Consider the following 22,743-nt stretch of genomic DNA (forward strand, 5'->3'; position numbering starts at 1 on the left):
GGAAGTTCCAAACTTTCCTACATCTTCCTGTCTTCTTCCGAGCCCTCCAAACTGTTCCAGCCTCTGCCTGTTACCCAGTTCCAAAGTAACTTCCACATTTTCATGTTATCTTTATAGCAGTACCCCACTTTGGTACCAATTCTCTGTATTAGTCAATTTCCACACTGCTATAAAGATACTACCTGAGCCTGGGTAATTTATAAAGAAGAGGCTTTATTGACTTAACAGTTCTGCATGGCTGAGGAGGCCACAGGAAACTTACAATTATGGCAGAAGGCAAAGGGGAAGCAAGACATATCTTACATGGCAACAGGCAAGAAAGAGAGCTCAGGGGACACACCAGACACTTACCAAACAACCAGATCTCGTGAAAACTCACTGACTATCATGAGAACAGCATGAGAGAAACCTCCCCCATGACCCAATCCCCTCCCACCATGTCCCTCCCTTGACACTTGGGGGTTACAATTCAGATTACAATTCCAGATGAGATATGGGTAGGGACACAGTGCCAAACCATATCACCATGTGACACATTGTTGCTCAATGAGATATAAGCCACATTCTACTCAGGGTTCCTGGAAATGTTTTGTATTACTAAAACAAAATTTTCATGCTCTTTCTTGTTTCTTCAGTTTTCTTTATGCCTGCAATGTGGTCTGGAATTGTAGCAACTATCATAAAACCATCAGAATAAAAGCCACATACCAAGAGGATAAAGCTATAGGAAGACTAAGATATGGATGTTCTCATTGGACTGCCATCTTAGACCTGGACTACTTGCCTCAAAAAATTCTTACATTATGTAAAAACAAATTCCTTTTTGTTTAAGCCACTGTAGCTAGAATTTTGTAACATCATGCCAAATGATAAGTGATAACCATCCCTCATGTAATTCAAAAAACTATAACAAACACCTTGAATGTGGACAACTACTCATGCAGGCATCCATCATGCATCTTACATCCTGTTGGTGGAAGAAAAGTCTTTATATAAAAATATTATGAACTTCTGAAATAGTACTATGCTCTGATTCTTGTGGAAAATCTTATAAAATCCTTTATCTAATAAATAATGTAGCCTGCCCCTTCCTCTGGGAGCTCTGTGCTAAACACCCGTAATGGTAAGCTAGATAAAGAAAATGTGCTAAACATACAGCATGGAATACTATGCAGCCATAAAAAAGAATGATAGAGCTGGAGGCCACTTCCTCAGCAAACTAACACAGGAACAGACAACTAAATACTGCTTGCTCTCGTTTATAAGTGGGAACTAAATGATGAGAACACATGGGCACATTGAGGGAAACAACACACACTATGGCCTTTCAAAATGTGGAGGGTGGGGCCGGGCGCGGTGGCTCATGCCTGTAATCCCAGCACTTTGGGAGGCCGAGGCAGGCGGATCATGAAGTCAGGAGATAGAGACCATCCTGGCTTACACGGTGAAACCCCATCTCTACTAAAAAAATACAAAAAATTAGCCAGGCGTGGTGGTGGGTGCCTGTAGTCCCAGCTACTCGGGAGACTGAGGAAGGAGAATGGTGTGAACCCAGGAGGTGGGGCTTACAGTGAGCCAAGATCACACCACTGCATTCCAGCCTGGGCAACAGTGCAAGACTCCATATCGGAAAAAAAAAAAAAATCTGGAGGGTGGGAGGAGGGAGAGGATCAGGAAAAATAATTCATGGGTACTAGGCTTAATACCTGGGTGATAAAATAATCATGAAACAAGTTTACCTGTGTAACAAACCTGCATCTCTGAACTTAAAAGTTAAATAAATAAATACAATAGTATAAGTTAATACAGAGTGAGAATGCCTCCCATGAGCTCCCTAAGGTGCACCATGTGCAATGAACATTTCCAGGACTTTATGCCTGGAATGTGATCTGGAACTGTAGCAACCATCATAAAACACCCTCATACAGAAAATTTTTGGCTCCAATACAGAGTCAAAGAAAGAAAGGAACATCCTTAAAAAGCATCTTAAATAGTGGTAGCTGACATTCCTTTCACTCTTTTTCATAAAATCCTTCTTCAGTTAATTTTTTAATCTTTCTTCATACACATGTGACAATTGTCTGGATCTCAGAAGCTCTGAGAGTCTGTCCTAACACTAATAATGCAAATGCTTGTCTGAAGTCCTGGGAATGTTCATCATGGATGATGACAGCTAAAAGGTAAATAGCTCAACTTTCCAAGTAGCCAGATGGATATTTATGATCTCTAATTCTCAGTCAGATTGGAATCAACATTTCTTACTGCATTGGCGGCAACCTCCCTTAAGTCATGTTTAAAACTTCTCTTGTTTTTTTTGCCAACTCTGGAAAACAAGTCCTTACAAATTATGTTACAATTCATAAATAAAAGGCTATTCATTTATAGGTAGCCACATGTCTTTTGAGCCATTAGATCAGCCTTACTCAAATTTGAGACACATCTGTCCATAATCAATCAAATTATCAAATATACTTGTTATTTGTTAACTTGAAATGGAATAATACAAACAAAGAAATGAACCTCTTAGGGAATATTTAAGAGTTATTCTTATCTGTGGGAGTTTTGTTTTGATAATTTTTTTTGAGATAGGGTCTGGCTCTGTTGCCCAGGCTGGACTGCAGTGGCACAATCTCAGCTCACTGCAACCTCCACCTCCTGGGCTCAAGCGATCCTACCTCAGCCTCCCAAGTAGCTGGGATTACAGGTGCGTGCCACCACAGCTGGCTAATTTTTGTATTTTAGTAGAGATGGGGCTTCACCATGTTGGCCAGGCTGGTCTTGAACCCCTGGCCTTAAGTGATCTGCCTGCATTGACCTCCAAAGGTGATGGGATTACAGGCATGAGCCACCATACCCAGCCTGCTTTGGTAACTCTAAAAGCAAAAAACAGTACAATTTAAGCAGAAGCCTCAGTTGATTCTACAGGGAGCTCTTTATTTGGGGGCTTTCAAAGTGAAATTACATTAAGGTGAGGGGTGGGGCTTTACCTCTACATTTACTAGTAATTGAATGTGGTCTGCCCCTGGACAGGGAAGCCATCCTTGAGTGAGTCAGTTCTTATCATTCAGGGTAATTCTAAGAGAAGGAAACAGCCATGATTTATCAGTGGTGGCCAACATGACCAGTAGTTGAGGGAATGAGGCCCCAAACCTGAAGGAAAATCTGGAAAGAGTGCCTTGGAGACCCCTCTAGTCAGTTGTAGACCTCTGATAAACATTTGTATGGGATATAGATCTCATCACACTCTCTATACCCTTACTATATACCCCTCATCCCTTGTAAAGTTTACAATATTTGTTCTTTCCATATTCTTGACCATTTGAGCAATATATTAGCCTCTGTTCTTAAATCTGTAGATTTGTATCTCAGGTCTTCTTCCCACTTGAAGTAAATGACCAAAGGCACAATCTAAAGTGCTATTTAAAGGATTTCCTCACTACTTCCTGGATCAACTCTGCTAATATACAATACAGTTACAGATAAAAACTAGTCCTACTTCAAAGATATGAGTGGAGGGAGAAGCAATGAAGCAGTAGAAAGTAGTATCATGACAGTTTGAGTCATCTGCTTTTATTTTTCTACCTTCTGGATTTGCTCAGATCCAATCACATATGCACCATTTCCACTTTACACTGGAATACTGCTGTGCATGTTGAGCTCTATAGGTCTGTCAAACAGATAACCACCATTTTAATATGGACATGATCACCTGACTTTTTAGCCTGCCAGAAGCTGCTTTTTAGTTGGTTGGAGGGGATAGGAGAGAGGTTAGGAGATTCTCCAAACTTGCAGAAGATGATGATAATGATGATCCATATCAAACAATATGAGTGGTAAAAGGAGAGATTTGTCATGTGAAACAATGTGTCAGATTGAAAGCATGGGTATAAAGTTGTTTTGAATGCAGTCCTCATGAATCTTTCACAGAAGACCAGTTCCCACTGAGAAGTCCATTCTTTCAGAAGGCTGCATAGAAAGTGGAGAGGGAAAATGGAGCAGTTGCATAGGGAGTCAGAACCACTGTGGTTATCCACAGGGAAGAGAAAGAAAGAAACAAAAAAAATTGTTTTAATCTTTTCCTATCCAGTAACATTTATTAAGAGCTATGTGCTGGCCCAGTGCTGGGTGCCGTACACATTCTATCTCATCTAATGCACACAACAAACCAGTTTTTATTAGTTGACCAGAAGTCATCCACAAATGGCTGAGATGAATTGGCAACACAGACCCACCCACTGACTTTGAAGTTAACACTGCCCCTACAGGTGACTCTCCCATCCAATTTTACCAATTTTATGATTTTTATCCACAGGTAAAATATTTTTTAATCATAAAAGACATTCTGTGAGAATTCTTGTTATTATCCAGTTATCTAGGCAAATCTAGAAAGAAGCCTGGGGAGCTCATTAAAGTAGATATGCTGAGATGGAGAAAATTAAATTTTATCCCTTACTTCCTCTGGCTAAGAAAATTTTTAAGGCTCCTCAACAGGGAAAGAATTGGGGTGCAAAGCAGGAAAATGTATTCATTGAGATCAGTAACTTGTCCAGCTGTTCCTCATACTTATGGCTTTCAAATATGTCAATGATATAGTTTGGACTAGGTTTGGGAACAATAGAGAGGGAATGTTCTAGGCTGGGAAAACATTCATGCATTGAAAGTAATTTTTTTCAAATAATCTACAAAACAGTCCTACTTTTCAATGTTTTGAATGAATTGAATTCAATCAATTCATAAGACAGAACACCATCATTTGAAACATTATATTATGTTTCTACAAAACAAAAAGGAATAGAATTTTTAAAAACTCATCAGTTTCATGGAATTTTACTGGAAAGGTAATTAATCCATTTTCTTAGTTAATATGCTGGATCTGTACAAAGCATTATACAGAGTAAGTATTATTAAAGTGTTTGTTTCTTTTATTTCATTTTATTTTTGAGACTGAGTCTTGCTCTGTCGCCCAGGCTGGAGTGCAGTGGTGCAATCTCTGCACACTGCAACCTCGGCCTCCTGGGTTCAAGCAATTCTCCTGCCTCAGGCTCCCAAGTAGCTAGGATTACAGGGGCACACCACCATGCCCAGCTAATTTTTGTATTCTTTTAGTACAGACAGGGTTTCACCATGTTGGCCAGGCTGGTCTCTAACTCCTGACCTAGTGATCCGCCCTCCTTGGCCTCCCAAAGTGCTGGGATTACAGGTGTGAGCTACCGCACCTGGCCATTTGTTTCATTATTGAACATGCAATTTAATTGAAGCATAATAGATCCCTTTAAATATGTATTATTTTTCCTCTATTATGTTGATTGACTGCTCTAGGAGTAAGAAAAAATTTACCACATTCTAAGATGTCAGCAAGTGAAATTCCAACCTCGCAATTCTTAACAAGGAATTTTCATATTTGTGGGTGTAGCAGCCTGATTCAGAGACAAAGCCCACCTTCTGTATATGAGATGTTGGATGGACAGCCAATTATAATGATTTAAGGACAATGAACAATTGGGACCAGTTATCTTCTTCTTGAGACTCTTTACTTCCGTGAGTTCCAGCTGATGGACTCCAGCCCAGGTCTATATTGCATTTGGCTGTGGTGGTATTTGGATTCGAATTTGAATGTCTCCATACCAGGCAAGCCCTCTCTACTTTGGCACAATACCTACCACTTTTTATTTTTTGTATATCCTGATCCAAACAATGATACTACCTATTGAATTATAAAAGCAGTCAATTTTGTACAGAAGATGCTTCCGATTTCAGAGCCCTCTGTTAAAAGTTTAAAGATAATTATATTTAGTTTGTCAAGTGTGCAGAAAATGTACAAGCTATCCTTGTACATTTTAGCTAATAAAAAGTCTTCTTGTAAAGGAATAGAATTTGGTTATAATAGCTGTCAAATTTTTAAAATTTGTACTTTGAAGCTGTAATTCTAATTCCAGAAACTTTTTTCTAAAAAATTACTCATACAGATCCAAAAACTTTTGTGTGCAAGAATATGTTTGGCTGCATCACCCAAAATAAAAAAACCTTGTAAACAATCTAGATGTGCATTTATACAACAGTGGTTATAGAAATCATGATATAATCAGTATATATGTAACAATATCTCACACATCACATATATACTATATATGAATTCATGTATCATATGTATTAACATTAATGAATTTATATATTCACATATCATATGTATATGAATGACATGTGTACATAAAATAGATGAATAATGACTATACATACTGGCAGGGAAAGTGTTCAAGTCATACTGTTAAGTAAAAAAGCAAGTTGCAAATTGCTGCATATAGTATGAAACCATTTTAGAGAAAATAAAGTGTGTGTGCACATGTATGAAATTTATGTCTTAATGCATAACAATGCAATAATAAGTATTTTTAGGAAATTGAGATAATGATTTTCCACTCACAATTATAAAATAATGTATATAATTATGCATTTTATTATATATTTTTAACATATATAATTCTAAGCTGCTTGAATTATAATGAGAAAAATTTGTTAGATGACTTATAATACAGTCAAAGAAGGGGAAAAGTTCTCGATTAAAATAAAAACAATCCTTGAGAAAATACAATATAATTCATTAATAAGCAAGTATTTTAACATGCTTCTTAGGCCCTACTCTTTGTGCCCTTGGCCTAAAACACTCTCCATAAATTATTATGAATGCCTGTTTCCCCAAATAGCTATTATCTGCTAATTCTTCAGCTCTCTCTCAGATACTATCTTCTTATGAAAGTCTTCCCTAACCAACCCAGTCATATGTTCTCACAGAAATCATATTGTTCCATAGCACATGTGATGGTTAATACTGAGTGTCAACTTGATGAGACTGAAGGATGCAAACTATTAATCCTGTGTGTGTCTGTGAGGGTGCTGCCAAAGGAGATTAACATTTGAGTCAGTGGGCTGGGGAAGGCAGACCTACACTTAATCTGGATGGACACCATCTAATCAACTGCCAGCGATTATAAAGCAGGCAGAAAATGTGAAAGCCTCCCAGCCTACATCTTTTTCCCATGCTGGATGCTTCCTACCCTTGAACATCAGACTCCAAGTTCTTCAGTTTTGGAACTTGGACTGGTTCTCCTTGCTCCTCAGCCTGCAGCAGGCCTATTGTGGGAACTTGTGATCATGTGAGTTAATACTTAATAAAATCATTAAATACCTAAGAAACTCTTTTATTCCATTAATTCTGTCCTTCTGGAGAACTCTGACTAATACAGTACACATGATGGTTTATAATTATATACTTATATATTCATTTAGGAAATTATTTATTTTATATACAATTCCTAGACTAAGCTATGAGCTCCATGAGGTCAGATATCCTATCTGTTTTTCTCACTATTAAATTACAGACACCTGAAACAGTGTCAGGTCATGATAGATACTCAAAATATATTTATTGAATGAAGAAATCATGAGTGAGTTTATTATTTAGTTGCATTTTTGAAAGTTCAGGATAAGTCTGTTTTTTTTAAAAGTCACATACAATGGATAAGGGAAAAATAGGCCTTGAAAAAAAGGATGGAGAGGAAGCCTAACAATTTCAACTAGTTTACAATCTCACAGGCCTTGACAAGTTAACTCTTACAGCTAATTAAAATTACACCTGTGTATAGAGAGTAGGCATTCATTCATTCATTCATTCAGTTTGTTCATTAATATTAATCTGCTAAGCTTTCATTCCCTTTATAAAGAGAAAGTCTTAGATTCAATGTGATGTTTCCTCTTTAATTCATAATCAGCTACCTAAGAATATTTTAAAAGGCCTCTTTTTTCAACTTTTAAAACCAAGCATTTCAGTTCTTATGAGCTTCATTCAAATTCTTGCCTTATTTTTTTCCCGCTAATAGCTCTACTCAATCCAAAGGTATTTTACTCAGTATATCTCAGATTTTATTTTCCCAATTTCCTTCTTTTCATGCTGTTTATTTGAAGATTTTTTTAAAATTTTCAAACTGACTTTTTATTGCTATTTTTCTGGCCTCAGTTCTCTATTTGATGTTTTTAAAGAGTTGTGTCGCTAGATAGTAGTTAAATACTTACCAATTTTTCTACTTAATCTCAGAAAATCTGCTGCCATTTTATAATAAATACAATACCATGCCACTCATGGAAGGTCAATGCATGAGTGTCGGGTAATGTCACTTGACTTCTTTGAGACAGGATCCCCCACTTACTCACACCACCCTCCCATTAAAAACTAACCGTACATCTGGAATGTTAGCCAGCTTTCCTTAATAGAGAGGATGTGGCCTAAGGGCCTTTATTCACAAAATTAGTTTGTGCCTGATGCTCTGAATTATGCTGTTTTAATAATTTGCTAGAAACATGATCAATAAGAAGTATTCATTTTCTGTTACCCTGTAGGTAAATTCTTTGCCAGTATTAATATTTTCTTTGACAGATTGCTGAACTCATAATGATGGTATTGCATACTTGCAAAGCTCTTTATGATCTGCAAAATAATTTCACATTTCACTGTGTCATAGCTTTTCACCTCTGATTCTAGTTAGATAATTCAATTATATAAAATAGTCACCTGATGAGGGACTCCTGTTAAGCATTATACCAACACTTCAGACACTGTCAAAAGAAATATATGTAGTCTCTTCATTTGCAAATCATTGAAAGCTTGAAAGTGGTGTATTAGAAACAAAGACTGTTATAAAATTGTAGGATATCACAACTTCATGCAATTTAAAAAAACAGCGAGTTCCAACCATGATCAAAAAGGATGGATTTATATTTGTCTGGAAATTAAGAAAAATGGCTAAAGAAATGTCAATCTGACTGCCTTGCTTGTTGGCTGTAGCCCTTGCTATCTTGAATTATATTTGCGATTACTAAATATAATTCTTGCCTAATATCCTACTTCCACTTGAATATACTCTCTTGCTTGAACAATCATGTCAATCCTTAATATCTCTTTAATATTTCAATCCCAGCTTTCTCATTTGTCTCTTAATGCCCAGTGATGCATGATATGGCACAAGGTTGCAGTACTGGTAATATTTTTTTCAGAAAATCATCCTTCCTTTATCATCTGTTGACACTTTTGTTGAGCCATTTAAATGTGCCCAGCATTCTGCTTGACTGCTAAGGTTATACAGTTGACACCCTTAAGGAGTTTACAGTAATTCACTTTGCAATCTATACATAATTAATTAGACATTTTTCATCAATTAAAAACATACAAGAATTTTAAAAATATATAATATTCTTGCAGTCTTTATTGCATGAAAGAAACAAGTACTATCCCTTAAATTAGATATGCGTAACCTATGAAGATATCAGATTAGCCAGTTTACTAGGTGTGCAATAAATAAAATCCCAATGTATCTATTCTTGATTGTTGAAAAAAGATCTGAAGATATAGAAAAGTAAAGTTTCTATGACAGAACACATCATAGACCAGCATTGGAAACACACTAAAAATAATATTAATCAATTGTCAGTCATAAGATTGTCAGAAGCCTGACATAATTGTTCTTCCTCAGAGAGAAAAATGTGCAGAGACTTAGAGAAAAAAAATTCATTAGAATAATCTGTTCACCTTGATTGAAAGTTGATAAATGTATTTGGTAATTTCAAACAGATTGTGAATTTTAAAAATCTATGCTAGAACTCATTTTTAGAAATTTGTAAAATTAGGAAGGAATTGAGGAGAAAACTCTTATCAAAAAATTGCAAATTGTGGCTTTATCCAGCCTGTCAATGTTAGACCGGATAAATTAAATGTAGTACATATACACTATGGAATACTATGCAGCCATAAAAAGGAACAAGATCATGCCCTTTGCAGGGACATGGATGGAGCTGGAACCCATTTTCCTCAGCAAACTAACTCAGGAACAGAAAACCAAATACAACATCTTCTCACTTATAAGTGGGAGATGAATAATGAGAACACATGGATACATTGAGGGGAGCAACACGCACTGGGGCCTGTGGAAGGGTGGAGCATTAAGAAGAATAGCTAATGGATGCTGGGCTTTATACCTAGGTGATGAGATGATCTGTGCAGCTAATCGCAATGGCACATGTTTACCTATGTAACAAACCTGCACATCCTGCACATGTGCCCCTGAAATTAAAAGTTGGAAATCCAAAAAGGCCAATTTTTAAGATTCTAGGACAAAAAGAGGTTACTTATTTATTTAGATATTACAGATGCAATATTCTTCCTTGGGTTTTGTATATAGAAGCAATTTTTCTTGAGCAAAATTATACAAATGACCATTCTTCATAACTGAAAACAGTGAAAGTATCTTGTGGGCATCAGACCTTCCAGTGCAGAGGATGATTAAAGTTGAGATAATCGGTTAAGAAACATGCCATTTCCAGCTCCTTCTTCTTTCATTGAGGAGAGAAGGAGTGGGAGGAAGACTCCAGATTGATGAACAATTAATTTTAGTCTATTAATTTTCTACAAGGAAAATGACTAAGATTCACTTTATGGAAATTTAAAATGCATGCAATTTGGACATCATACTGTAAAACATCACCAAGGAATATAGCTAAAGATTAGAAATGTTGCTGAAATGGAGCAGCCCTGAAATGATTTGGGAGAAGCTATTTTATTAAACTCTTTTCTAGCTTAATGAATTTCAGTCTCAGTACTTTCTAGTCCATGCTTTTTCAAACTGCTGTACATGGAGCATTCGTTTCTGAGTGATTTTAAAATGTATTGTGCAAGTAAAAAGAATTCTAGGAGAAATATATTGGAAACCTTTGGGTTATACAAAGTTAAATTCATTTCTTCAGGACCTTGTGAAGTCTCTAATGTACTACATGTGTTCTGCCTCCTGAGAAAGAGATATAATGAACATTGTCTTTCAGACACATTTGACTGTAGTAAGCTTTTCTTAAGATGACTGCTCCCAAATGCATGCATGAGAACAATTACTTTTAGTGAATGATATGAAACAACTGACTATATTTTTGCACTTTCACTCTTACTGTCACATTATTCCTAAAGGACAGATAGTTGTGCAAGAAGAATATTGAATCCAAACAGGTTGTTAGAAATCACGTAGTAGTGGCCAGTAGCAGTGGCTCACACCTGTAATCCCACCACTTTGGGAGGCCAAGGTGGGTGGATCACCTGAGGTCAGGAGTTTGAGACCAGCCTGGCCAACATAGTGAAACCCCATCTCTACTAAAAATACAAAAATTAGCCGGGCATGGTGGCGTGTGTCTGTAATCCCAGCTACTTGGGAGGCTGAGGCAGGAGAATCACTTGAACCTAGGAGGCGTAGGTTGCAGTGGGCCAAGATCACGCCACTGCACTCCAGCCTGGGTGACAGAGTAAGATGGCATCTCAAAAAAAAAAAAGAAGAAGAAAAAAGAAATCATGTAGAAGTGAAAGTCAACACAGCTGCAAAGTTTAGAAAGATGTCTTCCAATATGAAAGAAAATATCTTCTTTAAGAAAAAATAATTTCAATACTAAACAAGTACTTACAAAAAATAGAGGAGAATAAAATACTTCCAAACTAATTTTTTAAGCCAGAATATTCCTTATAACAAACACTGGAAAGAGCATTACAAGAAGAGAAAATGAATACTAATGTCTCATAATAAATATTAGCAGTAAACTCGAACAATGTTCAATCATGACCAGATAGGGTTACTTATAAGAAAGTAGAGTTGGTTTAGTATTTAAAAATCAACCACGCAAATTCCCATATTAACAGAATAAAGATTAAAATAGTATATATAAACAGATGTGAAAATTTTTTTATTAAATTTAAAATCCATTCATAATTTTTACAGAGAACTTTCAAACTAGGAACACAATAAGACTTCCTTAATCTGATTTTTTCTTTTAATTTTTTTCTTTTAATTGAGACAGTCTTGCTCTGTTGCCCAGGCTAGAGTGCAGTGGCGCAAGTTCAGCTCACCACAACCTCTGTCTTCTGGGTGCAAGCGATTCTCATGTCTCAGCCTCCCAAGTATGCTGGGATTGGAGGTGTGCTCCACCTCACCTGGCTAATTTTTGTATTTTTAGCACAGATGGGTTTTCACCATGTTGACCTGATTGGTCTCAAACTCTTGGCCTCAAGCCGTCTACTTGCCTTGGCCTCCCATCGTGCCAGGATTACAGGTGTGAGCCTCCATGCCTGGCCCTTAATCTGATTTTTTAGAAAAGTTTAGGTCAGGTGTGATACCAGGCACCTGTAGTCCTAGCTACTTGAGAAGCTGAGGCAGGAGAATCCCTTGAGAGGCTGAGGCAATATAATCACTTGAGGCAAGGAGGTCAAGCATTGATCACACCACTGCACTCCAACCTGGGTGAAAAAGGGTGAACCTGTCTCTATTTTTTTAAAGAAAAAGTCTACAAATAACGTACAGCTAACATTAGACTCTCTGCAAAAAATATTGAAATACCTCTAGGATCAAAAATAAGACAAGGATGTCCACTTTCACCACTTTTCATTCAATGAATTGCTGGAGGTCTTAGCCAATTCAATAAAGCAAAAAATAACAATAATAAAAAACACATATAAAAGTTCAAAATCAAAATTCTTGAAGGATTTCTAGTAGAAATATTTAAATTAATTATTAAATTTATATGAAAAGTGGGGCTGGGTGTGGTGATTCATGCCTGTAATCCCAACACTTTGGGAGTCTGAGGCCAGCAGATCGCTTGATGCCAGGAGTTCGGGACCAGCCTGGCCAACAGATGGGAAAAAACCCGTCTCTACTAAAAATATAAAAATTAGACAGGTGTGGAGGCGCTTGCCTATAATTCCAGCTGCTCAGGAAGCTGAGGCAGGAGAATCGCTTGAACCCGGGAGGTGAAGGTTGCAGTGAGCCAAGATCACACCACCGCACTCCAGCCTGGGTGACAGAGTGAGATGCTGTCTCAAAAAAAAAAAAAAAAAAGTATATATATGTGAAAAGCATATGACACAAAATAGTCAAACAATTTCAAGGAAAAAAACCAACTTGCAGGACTACAATTTCTAGATTTTAATATTTACTCTGAAGCCACAGTATACAATAGAGTATAGTACTAGCAAAATGATTCTATAAATCAATGATATTGGCAAAATTACATTTTTCATGCCTTAATAAAACAGGATGAAAGTTCAGAAATAGACTTACACACATATATAATCAATCATTAACAAAGGTTCCAAAGCAATTCAATGGATAAAGGATATCTTTTAAACAAATACTGCTACAACAATTGGACAATCATATGCAAAAAGAGAAACCTCAATTCATATCTCATGAGGTATAAAAAATGGAACATAGATCTAAACTGGTAAACCTATAGAAGAAACCACAGAAGAAAAATTGTGACCTGCAATAAGCTAAGTTTTGTTAGAGAGAACACAAAAAACTAGAACCATAAAATAAAAAATTATAAATTGGGCTTCATCAAAATTAAAAACTTTCACTCTTGAGAGAGGCATTATTAAGAAATAAAAAAGACAATCCCTAGACTAGGAAAAAATATTTGTAAGATGTATATCAGATATATGACTGTTAAATATATATATATATAAGCAATTATCAAAATGTAATAAGAAGACATCTCCATAAATATATGGGGAAATAATTTTAACAGAAACCTCACAAAAGAAAACATATGAATAGCAATCAAGCACATGAAAAGATGTATAATGTCAGCATCAGTGGTCATTAAGTAAATATAAACGCAAATTAAAACCACATAAATATGCTGCCACATACTTATTAAAACTGAAAATACCAAGTACTGACAAAGATGCAGAGCAACTGGAATATTGCTGGGAGGAATGTAACGCAATTCAGCCATGAAAAATGGTTTGGTAGTTTCTTATTTTTTAAATTTAATTTTATTTTATTTTAAGTTCCTGGAGACATATGCAGGACATGCAGGTTTGTTACATAGGTAAATGTGTGCCATGGTGGTTTGCTGCACCTATCAACCCATCACCTAGGTATTAAGCCCCACATCCATTAACTCTTTATCCTGATGATCTCCCTTCCGCAACTCCCCAACAGAGGCCCCAGTGTATGTTGGTCTCCTCCCTATGTCCGTGTGTTCTCACTGTTTAGCTCCCACTTATAAGTGAAAACATGCGGTGTTTCGTTTTCTGTTCCTGCGTTAGTTTGCTAAGCATAATGACTTCCAGCTTCATCCATGTCCCTGCAAAGGGCATGATCTCATTCCTTTTTGTGACTGCATGGTATTCCGTGGTGTATATGTACCACATTTTCTTTATCCAGTCTATCATTGATGGGCATTTGGGTTGTTTCCATTTCTTTGCTATTGTGAATAGTGCTAAAATGAACATACGTGTGCAAGTATCTTTATAAGAAAATGATTTATATTCCTTTGGGTATATACCCAGTAAAGGGATTTCTGGGACAAATGGTACTTCTGCCTGTAGGTCTTTGAGGAATCGCCACATTGTCTTCCACAATGATTGAACTAATTTACACTCCCACCAATGGTGTAAAAGCATTCTTTTTTTTTCTTTTTTCTTTTTTTTTTTTTTTTTTTTTGAGGCGGAGTCCAGCTCTGTTGCCCAGGCTAGAGTGCAGTGGTGCGATCTCGGCTCACTGCAAGCTCCACCTCTGGGGTTCACGCCATTCTCCTGCCTCAGCCTCCCGAGTAGCTGGGACTACAGGGGCCCACCACCACGCCCAGCTAATTTTGTTGTATTTTTAGTAGAGACGGGGTTTCACTGTGTTAGCCAGGATGGTCTTGATCTCCTGACCTCGTGATCCGCCTGCCTCCGCCTCCCAATGTGCTGGGATTACAGGCGTGAGCCACCGCACACAGCCGTAAAAGCATTCTTATTTATCCTTCGCCATACCAGCATCTGTTCTTTCTTGACTTTTTAATAATCGCCATTCTGACTGGCATGAGATGGTATTTCATTGTGGTTTTGATTTTCATTTCTCTAATGATCAGTAATGTTGAGCTTTTTATATATGTTTGTTGGCCATATAAGCGTTTTCTTTTGAGAAGTGTCTGCTCGTGTCCTTTGTCCATTTTTTAATGGGGTTGTTTATTTTCTCTTGTAAATTTGTTTAAGTCCCTTGTAGATTCTGAATATTAGACCTTTGTTAGATGGGTAGATTGCCAAATTTTTTTCCCATTCTGTAGGATGTCTGTTCACTCTGATGATAGCTTCTTTTGCTGTGCAGAAGCTCTTTAATTAGATCCCATTTGTCAATGTTTACTTTTTTTGCAACTGCTTTTGATATTTTCATCATGAAATCTTTCCTCATGCCTGTGTCCTGAATGGTATTGCCTATATTTTCTTCCAAGGTTTTTGTAGTTTTGGGTTTTATATTTAAGTCTTTAATCCATCCTGAGTTAATTTTTGTATAAGGTGTAAGGAAGGGGTCAAGTTGCAATTTTCTGCCTATGGCTAGTCAATTTTCCAAGCACCATTTATTAAATAGAAAATTATTTCCCCATTGCTTGTTTTTGTCAGGTTTGTCAAAGATCAGACAATTGTAGATGTGCAGTCTTATTTCTGAGACCTCTATTCTGTTCCATTGGTCTATGTGTCTGCTTTTGTACCAGTACCATGCTGTTTTGGTTACTGTAGCCTTGTAGTATGGTTAGAAGTTGGGTAGCATGAAGCCTCCAGCTTTCTTCTTTTTGCTTAGGATTGTGTTGGTTATACGGGCTCTTTTTTGTCTCCATTTGAATTTTAAAGTAGTTTTTTCTAATTCTGTGAGGAATGTCAACGGAAGTTTAATGGAAATAGCATTGAATCTATAGATTACTTTGGGTGGCAAGGCCATTTTCACAGTATCGATTCTTCCTATCCATGAGGATGAATTGTTTTTCCGTTTGTTTGTGTCCTCTCTGATTTCCTTGAGCAGTGGTAGTTTCTTATAAAATCAAATTTGCACTCTTGATGCAATTCAGAAATTTCACCTTTCAGTATGTAACTAGGAGAAATAAAGACATGAACCTATACATGAATGTTTGGAGCAGCTTTACTTCTAATTCCTAAAAGCTGAAAATAACCAAAATGTTCATTAGTTGATGAATGGATGAGCAAATTGATATGCATACCACATACCGGAATATTACTTAAAGATAAAAAAGAACAAACTATGAATATATGCAACAAAATTACGAATCTCAAAGATATTATCCTAATTGAAAAAATCAGTCTCTAAAGCTACATATTATGTGATTCCAGTTATATGGTGTTCTTGCAAAGACAAAACTATGAAGATAAAAATCAGATTAGTGGTTGCCAGACCTAAGAATGAAGGGACAGCGTTAAACAAGGGGTGACAGAAATGTTTCATTTTCTGGTGGTGGTGGTTAAATGACTGCATAGTCTGTCAAAATACATAAGACTGTTCACCTAAGAAGGGCGAGTCATTCCTTATTTGAATGATACCTCAATAAAGAAACAAAAAACGAAAGATCTGCCTTATTAGCCAAAGTGCCGGCATTAAATGGAAATTCTCATAAAGTGGGATTCTCATAACCAAAGCAGACTTATCTTTATGACGTTAAGGATAATTTTTAATGAATATGAGGAAAAGAAGGAAACTATAACAGTAAAGGCAGAATTAAAATTTTGTAGTGGAGACTATAAAGAACATAACTGATATGTTAGAAAATGAAATGTGCTATTTGGAAATCAAAATTTAGAAATTCTCACAGAATAATGAAAATGAACAGCTATGAAAAACATATGAAGGAGAGAGTGATACAGAAGACTGAAAATGTAGACTTAACCTTAGAAATATCGTATTTCTGTGGAAGAAGAGAAATAAGGGTCAAAAATATGAATAAACTTGTATATACAGATAGAACAGCATAAGTATGTATAAACCAAAGTGTTCACTGTGCTCCAGGAAGCTCATTGTACAACTACCCCAAACACAAATGTATACATAGTCTGGGGGAAAATATTGCTGCAAAGATAAAAAGGGAAAATTCTGCAAGGTTTAACTTAATTTTTTTAAAGCAATTTGAAAGTCCTTTGCAATCTTAAATGACAGATGATAATGATGAAACAGTACTGACTCGGATCATTTAAATGAAATAAAAAGATGGGTAAAAAATCTTCTAAATTTTGGTAATTTGGGTAATCTTACTCTTACCTGTCTTATACAGAAATGATTTTGTGTATAGTAAGAAGCCTATTTACCTTTTGAAATCTATCATATAAAATAATTAATTAGTGTTGGCAAAGTCTAGAGGAGCTTTTGTTATTATTTGTATCATTAAACACGGTATTATGGGCTGAATTATCCTCTCCACCCCTGCCAAAATTCATATGATGAATTTCTAACCCCCCAGTGCTTTAGAATGTGACTATATTTGGGAGAGGGTCTTCACAGAGGTAATTAAGTTAAAATGAGGTCATTAAGTTGGGCTCTAATCCAATTCAGTCGGTATCCTTAAAAGAAGAGGAGATTAGATATACAGGGGGAAGACCTAGTAAAGACACAGGGAGAAGACGATCATCAACAAAGCAAGGAGTGAGACTTCAGAAGATGTCAATCCTGCCAACACCTTGACCTTCGACTTCTGGTCTCCAGAACTATGATAAAATACATTTCTGCAGTTTAAGCCACCCCGTTGTGGTACTTTGTTATGACAGCTCTAGCAAAAGAATACACATAGTAAGAGATTATGTTTGGACTGACAAATGAAATATGCTTTAAAATTTGTTTTCTGGTTTTGAGGAAGTAGCTTAAGCCAAAGAGAAACAAAGCCATGATTTGCTTTTTAGTTACAGTGTAGCCAAACATCATCTAATTGAGTTTTTGAATATGTGGTCTAAACTGGGAAAAGATTAAGCTTACTTATGAGTCAACATCCTTATTCTTTTGTATTTTGTTTGCATTCTTCTCTTGGCAAATAATGATATGCTTTTGCTTTTCAGAAAAGTGTACATGGATTTTGGGAGGTGGGAGGGTTAACTTTGCATATTGGGGCGTATTTATTACCTTCATATGTGAAAGAAATAGTCCAAGTTCATTCTGGAGTTAGTGGTAAGAAAGAAAGCATTGCACAACATCCCAGATGTTTCTGCGACAGTTGGGAATTCCTAATGTGGCTCTGACTTCTATGTGGGAATCAAAGAGGTTTCAGTGACTTTCTTTGCTTGCTATTTCTAGTCTTCAAAGGCCCTTTGAGTTATGTACTATACAATAGAATATTCTCTTTGACATTAAAACTTTGATCCATCAGTATTTTCAACCAAAATATATTATACCCCCTCTGAGTACAGTGCAGAGAAACAAAATAAATAAATAAATAAATAAATAAAAGGACCAGATTCTGGCTTTCAAAGAAATTCCTAATCCAAACACAGAAAAGTCTGGCAGGATCCTTCATCAGTAAGGTAATGGCAAGCCGAAGAGAAACCCAAGCGAGGAAGAATGGAAATAGAGGAAGCAAGGAAGATCCTCTTCCATCTTCCACTACCAGAGAGAGAGAGAACAAGCCTAGTATCTCAGATCTTGCTCGTATGTTTCCTACCTATTCATGTTTAGCAGAACACAAGCCAAACAGCAAGAATGGAAAGAGGAATGTGAATCCTTTGTCCCCAGTGATACCCTTTGCTTTGTGCTGAACCTGCAAAAGAAACACGCCGTGGAGCATCTGGGAAAACAGCACCGGAAACATTCAACTCCACCACAAGACCTTTGCACAGAATAAGACACCCTTCTCTCCAACCCACTCTCAATGAGAATCTCAGTGAATTCATTGAAAGTGAACACATAAAATGGGAAATTGACGATTCTGAGCCATCATTCCACTTTATCCTCAATTGTTCCTCTAAACCACCTCCTTTCTTAACTTACCTGTGATGTATTTATGAAAACAATAATGACATATGCGGTTGAGAAAAAATTGATTTATTAACAATAAGACATGCTAGAGAAACATATGTAACCGTATTGTCTCAATGAATTATAGCATCACTAATTCTGAGAATAAGATCATTTTGAATTGAGGAAAAGCTGATTTATATGATGCTTTAAAGAAAAGTATAATTATACTTAAGTTCATACAGCAGTTGGGACTAAGTAATATTGTTTATACAATACTTCTCAGTTTTTATAGATCTTTCAATAACCCTATTATGAAAGAATTATTGTATTCTCTCTTCACAGTTGACAAAACTAAGACTCAAAGACTAAATGACTTGCCCCAGGGTACTCACATAATAAATATTGTTCATATTTTTGAGACTATATTAAGAGTGGTCAAATGGAAGTTTTTCAGTGCCCCTCAATTCTGAGAAGGGTAAATTAATACTCAGATTATAAAATATGTGTTTAAGATATATACATATATATAATGTTTTGAAATAGTCTGCCTAAAAGACATGAAAATTATTTTCTCTCAAGAATCTAAACTATGCTTTTCTAAGCGTGTATGTGTGATACTAATTTTCTTTTTAAAAAGTTTTTTTAATATACTATGAAAAATAAAACTTCGGCCCTGTTTCTGCCTGAATTAGTGTAGACTTTCAGCTAATTGAGTCAGTTAATGACTTTTTTAAACTGTACATTAAAGAGGTAACATTCTTTTCACTGTGTTCTGTTTTAAGTGCCATAGTATTAAAAAGGGCAAGGGATTGGGAGAACGAAGTTCAACCTCGTTCTATATTTAATTTTTTTTCTACAAGGGTCCAGCAATACAGCAGATGTTAAAAGTGACATTTATAGTTCAGGGAACCAAGTGATACACTGCTATCATAGGGAGTTACAGCCAAATCCAGGGAGGGGGTATAGAAAGAGAGAGCACATACTAAATTCTGCTGGGGTGCCTTGAAAAGGGAAACAGGTGGAGGAGCCAAGATGGCCGAATAGGAAAAGCTCCGGTCTACAGCTCCCAGCGTGAGTGACGCAGAAGACGGGTGATTTCTGTATTTCCATCTGAGGTACCGGGTTCATCTCACTAGGGAGTGCCAGACAGTGGGCACAGGTCAGTGGGTGAATGCACCGTGTGCGAGCCGAAGCAGGGTGAGGCATTGCCTCACTCAGGAAGTGCAAGGGGTCAGGGAGTTCCCTTTCCTAGTCAAAGAAAGTGGTGACAGATGGCACCTGGAAAATCGGGTTACTCCCACCCAAATACTGCGCTTTTCCGACGGGCTTAAAAAACGGCGCACCAGGAGATTATATCCCGCAATGGCTCAGAGTGTCCTACACCCATGGAGTCTCGCTGATTGCTAGCACAGCAGTCTGAGATCAAACTGCAAGGCAGCAGTGAGGCTGGGGGAGGGGCACCCGCCATTGCCCAGGCTTGCTTAGGTAAACAAAGCAGCCGGGAAGCTCAAACTGGGTGGAGCCCACCACAGCTCAAGGAGGCCTGCCTGCCTCTGTAGGCTCCACCTCTGGGGGCAGGGCACAGACAAACAAAAAGACAGCAGTAACCTCTGCAGACTTAAATGTCGCTGTCTGACACCTTTGAAGAGAGCAGTGGTTCTCCCAGCACGCAGCTGGAGATCTGAGAACGGGCAGACTGCCTCCTCAAGTGGGTCCCTCACCCCTGACCCCCGAGCAGCCTAACTGGGAGGCACCCCCCAGCAGGGGCACACTGACACCTCACACAGCCTGGTACTCCAACAGACCTGCAGCTGAGGGTCCTGTCTGTTAGAAGGAAAACCAACAAACAGAAAGGACATCCACACCAAAAACCCATCTGTACATCACCATCATCAAAGACCAAAAGTAGATAAAACCACAAAGATGGGAAAAAACAGAGCAGAAAAACTGGAAACTCTAAAAAGCAGAGCACCTCTCCTCCTCCAAAGGAACGCAGTTCCTCACCAGCAACGGAACAAAGCTAGACGGAGAATGACTTCGACGAGCTGAGAGAAGAAGACTTCAGACGATCAAATTGCTCCGAGCTATGGAAGGACATTCAAACCAAAGGCAAAGAAGTTGAAAACTTTGAAAAAAATTTAGAAGAATGTATAACTAGAATAACCAATACAGAGAAGTCCTTAAAGGAGCTGATGGAGGGGAAAACCAAGGCTCGAGAACTACGTGAAGAATGCAGAAGCCTCAGGAGCCGATGCCTCATTTTATGAGGCCAGCATTGTCCTGATACCAAAGCCTGGCAGAGACACAACCAAAAAAGAGAATTTTAGACCAATATCCTTGATGAACACTGATGCAAAAATCCTCAATAAAATACTGGCAAACCGAATCCAGCAGCACATCAAAAAGCTTATCCACCATGATCAAGTGGGCTTCATCCCTGGGATGCAAGGCTGGTTCAATATATGCAAATCAATAAATGTAATCCAGCATATAAACAGAACCAAAGACAAAAACCACATGATTATCTCAATAGATGCAGAAAAGGCCTTTGACAAAATTCAACAACCCTTCATGCTAAAAACTCTCAATAAATTAGGTATTGATGGGACACATTTCAAAATAATAAGAGCTATCTATGACAAACTCACAGCCAATATCATACTGAATGGGCAGAAACTGGAAGCATTCCCTTTGAAAACTGGCACAAGACAGGGATGCCCTCTCTCACCACTCCTATTCAACATACTGTTGGAAATTCTGGCCAGGGCAATTAGGCAGGAGAAGGAAATAAAGGGTATTCAATTAGGAAAAGAGGAAGTCAAATTGTCCATGTTTGCAGATGACATGATTGTATATCTAGAAAACCCCATTGTCTCAGCCTGAAATCTCCTTAAGCTGACAAGCAACTTCAGCAAAGTCTCAGGATACAAAATCAATGCCCAAAAATCACAAGCATTCATATACACCAACAACAGACAAACAGAGAGCCAAATCATGAGTGAACTCCCATTCACAATTGCTTCAAAAAGAATAAAATACCTAGGAATCCAACTTACAAGGGATGTGAAGGACCTCTTCAAGGAGAACTACAAACCACTGCTCAAGGAAATAAAAGAGGATACAAAGAAATGGAAGAACATTCCATGCTCGTGGGTAGGAAGAATCAATATCGTGAAAATGGCCATACTGCCCAAGGTAATTTACAGATTCAATGCCATCCCCATCAAGCTACCAATGACTTTCTTCACAGAATTGGAAAACACTACTTTAAAGTTCATATGGAACCAAAAAAGAGCCCACATCGCCAAGTCAATCCTAAGCCAAAAGAACAAAGCTGGAGGCATCACACCACCTGACTTCAAACTATACTACAAGGCTACAGTAACCAAAACAGCATGGTACTGGTACCAAAACAGAGAGATAGATCAATGGAACAGAACAGAGCCCTCAGAAATAACGCCGCATATCTACAACTATCTAATCTTTGACAAACCTGAGAAAAACAAGAAATGGGGAAAAGATTCCCTATTTAATAAATGGTGCTGGGAAAACTGACTAGCCATATGTAGAAAGCTGAAACTGGATCCCTTCCTTACACCTTATACAAAAATCAATTCAAGATGGATTAAAGACTTAAACATTAGACCTAAAAACATAAAAACCCTAGAAGAAAACCTAGGCATTACCATTCAGGACATAGGCATGGGCAAGGACTTCATGTCTAAAACACCAAAAGCAATGGCAACAAAAGCCAAAATTGACAAATGGGATCTAATTAAACTAAACAGCTTCTGCACAGCAAAAGAAACTACCATCAGAGTGAACAGGCAACCTACAGAATGGGAGAAAATTTTCACAACCTACTCATCTGACAAAGGGCTAATATCCAGAATCTACAATGAACTCAAACAAATTTACAAGAAAAAAACAAACAACCCCATCAAAAAGTGGG

The sequence above is a fragment of the Pan troglodytes genome, chromosome 5 (assembly GCF_028858775.2).
Source record: "Pan troglodytes isolate AG18354 chromosome 5, NHGRI_mPanTro3-v2.0_pri, whole genome shotgun sequence".
NCBI lineage: Eukaryota > Metazoa > Chordata > Mammalia > Primates > Hominidae > Pan > Pan troglodytes.